We start from the raw sequence: 6,873 nt of genomic DNA on the forward strand, positions 1-6,873 counted from the left end.
TAGATAGAGGTGTTAGTAGGGAAATAAGAAAAGAGTTAATAAAGCATTATGAGCAAGATGTGATACATGGATGACAACGGTAAATCAAAAAATGATAGTATTACAGAGTCTATAGTCAAGTGAGGGAAGAGACGAGAGGTGACAGGCCTTAAGACAACAAAAGAGTATAGGCCATACAGTTATATCGTCATTTCGCGGAATAAGTTCGCAACTCTAATGCGATTACCAAAAGGAAAAGTTAGACCCAAAGTAATAGAAATCAGTATGGGCTAGTGAACAAGATAAACTAAACATGAATTAGGGATTGAGTGATTTGATAATGGTCGGCATCATGAGAATTTCAGATTGCATTCCGGTGATAATAGAATGGACGATAGAAGAATAACCTTTAAAGGTCATTTAGGAAGACGTTTTCTTAAAGCAAGCAATGTTAGCAAAGTTAAGCTTAAGGGACAATGTGTGTACAAGCCGTGTCTAGTAGAGTCTTGTTTATGGGTGTGTTGTGCACCATACTTATAAGCAGGAGGCTACAGGTCATTTAGGACTGTCACTCTTTCTTCTTACTCTAGATCGTATGGTAGAGCTCAGTTATAAGAACTCAGTTTTCTAAACTCTATCTTATTCATAATATGACGATGCCTATATCCGAAAAGATGGTGGGTAAGAGATATAGCTGTGGAAGAGTTGAGTCCCAGAAACTCAATTTTTCATCATGCTTATGATGAGTAAATGTAAGGTATCTAGCAGATCATGTGTGTACAAAGACGTGTGATTTTTTGAAAAGAAGACCTAAAGCATGAATATCTATCCACCCATAAGGTAAAAAGCAATGAGAGAATAGGAAAAGTATGCACGCAACAAAGGGGAAGAAAAACTAGGAAAAGTAATAGAGGTATGTATCAGTTATGCCCTATGGGGGATAACAGGTGTAGTTTAAGAGAAGGCCGGGATATCAGGATCCGACTGGGGTTAGAGTAATCCAAAATGGTTGATGGATTATTTGTGTTAGTTGACATTTCTGGTAGATATTTTAAATATGCTAATAGATCTCCTAGTGAGACACCCGGATGGTGCACTCTAAAATAGTACAGCTGGATATAAGTACTACAAAGATAGGCACTGAAAGCCTTGAAGGGATAAATATTACCTTTGTGTGGCCCCCGTCCCTGGTAGAGCGAGAATGTTAGGCAAGCTGAAGAGCCAGAGGATGGAGCAGGGGGAGCTAAAAGCAAAAGAATACCTTGTTGGAACTTTCAAAATAAAGTGATAGACAGAGATGTTAGTAGGGAAATAAGAAGAGAGTTAATGAAGCATTATGAGTAAGATGTGATATGGATGACAACGGTAAATCAAAAAATGATAGTATTACAGAGTCTATAGTCAAGTGAGGGAAGAGACAAATGGTGACAGGCCTTAAGAAAATAAAAGAGTATAGGCCATACAGTTATATCCTCATTTCGAGAAATAAGTTCGCAACTCTAACGCCATTACCAAAAGGAAAAGTTAGACCCTAGGGTAATAGAAATCAGTGTGGGCTGGTGAACAAGATAAACTAAACATGAATTAGGGACTGAGTGATTTGATAATGGTCGGCATCATGAGAATTTCAGATTGCATTCCGGTGATAATAGAATGGACGACATAAGAATAACCTTTAAAGGTCATTTAGGATGACGCTTTCCGAAAGCAAGCAATGTTAGCAAAGTTAAGCTTAAGGGACTATGTGTGCTAGTTACACTAAGTGTCACCCTTGTGAGTAAGGTATTTTGTTATCCTTGGTACAAAAGGATTACCGCAAGGCGGGTAAGGGTCATCGATGATGTGAAAAGATGCCAAAGAGGAAGAGGTAAAACATCTATAGGTAGATCGTCGTGGCTCCAAATTTTAGTACTCCCCGAAAGCGGGGAATATGGAGTAATATGGCATTAAGTCGGAATTAAGTTGTTCTAGTAACTATGGAATAATAAAGGAAGAATGCAATAAGAATGAGAAAGGGATAAGATTACACTTATTCAAATCCTACAAATATACTATGATTCCAGAACATTATGCAAACACAACGTCAAGGAAAGTAAGTAAGGATTCCTGCCCGAGATGTTATTGATAAATAACGAGCCAGTGTGAGAGGTAAGTTAAGACAAATGAAATAAACCAAGAAATATTACGCGGAGTATTGATATGAGAATGGGCCAGTGAGTAGTTAGTAGTTGATTCAGGAAGAGCCTAGTTATGGCTAGTAAAGAGGATACAAACAAATCAGCAGGTCGTGGAAGATAAATATAGTAAAACCAAATATAGTGAATTCAGCCCCACAGTTAAGACATTATAATACTTGAAAAATATTTAGATAGGAGTTGGAGTAATTAAAGGTACCGTATGAAAGTTACATAAATAAAAGAGAGTTCCACTGGGAAGATAGTCAAAACTTCAGATCATAAGCAACCATACGAGCACATGAGTGTGGAGGTAAATAACTACCGATAATTATAGGCGAGGAAGGACATCAGAAAACAATTCCGTTGAGTATACAATGTAATAAACTCACAACATTACAAGAGTCAGAGGGTCCCCAGGCAAAAGGGAGTGCACCAACATCTTCCACTGAGTTGATCGCCTACTTGGAGGACTCTCGACCTGTCTATCGAGACCTACGAGCATGAAACGTAGCATCCCCAGGCAAAAGGGACCTCAATAAAAATAATGTACCGAGTATGTAAGGAATAAAAATCAGTAAAAAATAGACATGATAGAAACATGGAGTAAAAGACTCGACATGTACGTCTGCATAGCCCTGTGAATCATTTTATTTTTATAATGTCATGCATATGCGTATAAATATCATACCACGCATAGGTGTGTGTGTGTGTGTGTGTGTGTATATATATATATATATATATATATATATATATATATATATATACGAGTATATAACGTTGTCTGGTCATGGGTCAATGTACATGTATAAATAAATGCAATGCATGAGAAATACGTCAATAAAATCTCTCAGAATGTCAAAAGACCATTATGCCTCTGATTAATACCATGAAGTAAACTTTTTCAACTTACGTATTTTTTTGAGACCCATGAACAGATGATAGAATAATAAGACATGGAAATTCAAGAACATAGGGAACTCTAATATTTCTATGAATAGAGTCATTTATGAAAGTTGTGCATTTGCTCGTTTCGTTCGTGTCGTATAGATCATGCCAAAAAGAAAGAAGGGATAGCCTTAAAATACCTGAACCGATTCTCTTAGAATTTTTAATTCATTACAAAATCAACAACTCACGTTATCTAATTTTGGTATGGAATTGTTTTGCTCTTTGAAGAATTCACGTCCAGCAACTCTCTATAACAGATTCCCTTTAATTTGTAATGCACACATGAATTCATTTGAAGAAACTCACGTTAAACCTTTAGAAACTCACATTTAAGTCTTTAGAGACTCATAATCAGATAGCATCTCACGTTTATTTGAAACTCATAGTACTATGGCATCTCATGTTTAAGCGTTTAGTTGGTGTGGCCCACTTAGTGGATGAGTAAGGCACTTAATCCTCTAAATTTGCCACCTATGTAAGACTTAATAGTCACTTTAAGAGTGATAGGGGATGCTGCCACGTTTTTGTGGCGTTAAGCCACCCAAAATCTTTAATTATCCAAAGATTTTAATTAATCTGCCATTAAAAATCATTAATTACCCAATTATCCATATAATTCCCTAATTAATTAGGTAATATCCCATTACCCAATAATGAAGAATTATCTCAACTTACTTGAAAAACTACTCACTTTTAACGTACCTTGTACTTCTTACTATCATGGCCATATGGTACCTTGTATGGTACTAGTCCATAAATACCGGGTATTTTAGCTCGGACTGTATATTATCTCAAAATGACAACTTTGACGTACAATACTACAGGGTGTAACATCGTCGTAATACAATACTGTAGAGCGTAACATTGTCGTAATAAATTACTGCAGAGTGTAACATCATCGTAATAAATTACTGCAGAGTGCAACATCGACGTAATAATGCGAGGCGTAATATCATTTCCCCCTTTGGAACATTCATCCTCGAATGCTGACTGATGCACTTATCATTTTCATAACCTATGTCTTCCGAATACTTTAGTATTCTCTCCCTGCCATCTAGACAACTGTTCTGCGAATAAATCCAATGGCCCGGGCGTTCCCCCCTTTAGGCCTCTTTCTCACACCACGACTCGTGGTTAGAATTCTTTCAATCTCGTAACTGTTGCTACCTTCTATTATACAGTCGGTACTACTTTGTCCTTGTAAGTGCACCTATGCGACTCTTCTATCCTTTTTCCTCAAGTTTTTAGCCATTCTCTAGGCCTCACTTTGTTAACATATACAAAATTACGACAAGCTGTCCCTCTGGGCGTCATTAGCTTTACTACATCTAAGTAGGTCATACTATACAATAACTCTTACTTCGATTTATCGTTACTGAGGTCTGCTACCAAACTCCAAGTTGCTTTCGTTGCTTATCCCATATGTATAAATCTAAGTCCTTTAATGTTTCTTCATCACCGTTCATCTTAAGAATGATGGCCTATTCTCATCTCATACTTTATAACTTTTATCCATCCATTGTTGACTCACCTCAATGTTGATCTGGAATCTACTACTGATAACATGGCCTCTTATGTAACACCGCCACTAGGGCTCACGTCTCCTCGGGGAACATCTGAAATGATTAGGCTGATCCACTTAGGGGCGATACTATACTTCCATAACTGTATTTCATAGCATTCCAATGTGATTCATCTTATAGGGGGTATTCCATTCTAATGTTATTCATCTTATGGGGGGTATTCTAGTCCCGTGACGTCCATGAAATCCCTCTTGGTTACGTGGGTATAACCATATTTCATACAATTCATTACTCAATCGAAGGACCAAATGTCATCCTTCATTTATCACAAATACTCCACCATTCTACTCACACGGCAACATTCCATCTCTTTTAAAATATACTAGTCTTAGACTACTTTGAGTTTATTCAGGCTATGCTGAGCTTTCTATAACTTAGAGAAACCATCGGCTCTCTTGTTCTTGTGGGCTTAATCCCGAGGACTTATCCATTCTCGTCACCTTCTCACTCGCCTTTCCTTATCCTTACTAATGTCTTCTTAAAAGCTTGTCGCTCTACCATACTTTAGCTTTCGACCTACAGATATCTATTTATACTATTCGCAATCTTCCTTCAACTTGCTTGCATCATAGATTTCATTATGTCATTCTGGAACATCAAGCGAGACATCACATCGTCTCTAACTCTTCTTTACCCTCTTAACTAGACCTCTCGATACATAGAAACCATAAACTGGAAAATATGCCACTGTTGATGCCGCTATCATTCCTGGATACTGAATCCCAGCACTTCTAGCCTTCTATATGTAGTATGGATTATTAACAACCTTCTTCACCTGAGTATCTCGTATGTTATTATCTTTACTTTACTTACCTTAAAATCTCGCATCACATCTTCTATCTCTTTCATGGCCTCCCTTCCACATAGGTATAATTTACATCCACGACTTGAAGCTCTATTATAACACTTGCACCCTAGGTGCATACACAATCAGGTGGGAGCTTCATACTGACTTCTTATGAGGCTGGTACTCCTCTAACTGGCTTTATCGTAGAGCCGTTATAGAATATGGTTGTTGTACTATCTCTCTTGCACCTCTGATATCAAGAATGATTCCACTATGTTCTCAATCATGATTTCTATAATTTTTTGGGTCCAATAATCAGACTACTAATTTACTTAGTTGATGTAACTCTTTAGTTTCCTCTTCCTTTTGATCGGCCTTTATGTAGGATTAAGCTATCTTCCGATCTGTGGCTCATGGTATTAGTTTATCTTGTTCACTAGCCCATACTAATTTATATTACTCTAGGGTCTAACTTTTCCTACTGGTAGTCGCATTGGAGACACAAACTTATTTCTCAAAATGAGGATATGACTTTATGGCCTATACTCTTTTGCTGTCTCAAGGCCTGTCACCTCTCATCTTTTCCTTCGCTTGAATATAGACTCTCTAATACTGTCATTTTTTGATCTACCATTGTTATCCATGTACCATATCTTACTCATAATGCTTCATTAACTCTTTTCGTATTTCCCGCTAACATTTATGTCTATCACTTTATTCTGAATACTCGAACAAGACATTCTTTTGCTTGTAGCTCCCCTTTGCTCCATCCAGTGGCTCTTTGAGGTTGCTTAATGTTCTCTCTCTACTAAGGGATGCTAGCCACACTAAGGTAATATTTATCCCTTCCAGGCTTTCACTGCCTATCTTCTGAATTGTTTTGATCATGATAGTATTCACATCTAATTGTAATATTCTAGAGTACACCATCTGGGTGCCTCACAAGGAGATCTATTAGCACCTTTGTAATATCCTTCAGAAATGTCAACTAACACAAACAATCCATCCACCATTTTGTGTTACTCTAACCCCAACCAGATCCTGATATCCCGTCCTTCTCTTAAACTACACATGTTATCCCCCATAGGGCATAATTGATACATACCTCTATTACTGTTGAAGGTAGCTCAAAATGCTTATATCTCCCTTCCTTAGTGGTAAGCAATGATAATCTTCTTTAGCTGAGTACCTCGTACCCTTCTTCGTCTTGCTTTTTTTACTTGATGAAACTTGTATCTACCTTAGGATTCTCTCATTGCTTTTTACCATATGGGTGGATAGATATTCATGCCTTAGGGCTTCTTTTCCAGAAGATCACACGTCTTAGTACACAAATGATCTGCTGGAGACCTTACATTTACTCAACATTAGCATGATGAAAAATCGAGTTCCTCTTACT

This window comes from Nicotiana tomentosiformis, chromosome 7 (assembly GCF_000390325.3).
Source record: "Nicotiana tomentosiformis chromosome 7, ASM39032v3, whole genome shotgun sequence".
Lineage (NCBI taxonomy): Eukaryota > Viridiplantae > Streptophyta > Magnoliopsida > Solanales > Solanaceae > Nicotiana > Nicotiana tomentosiformis.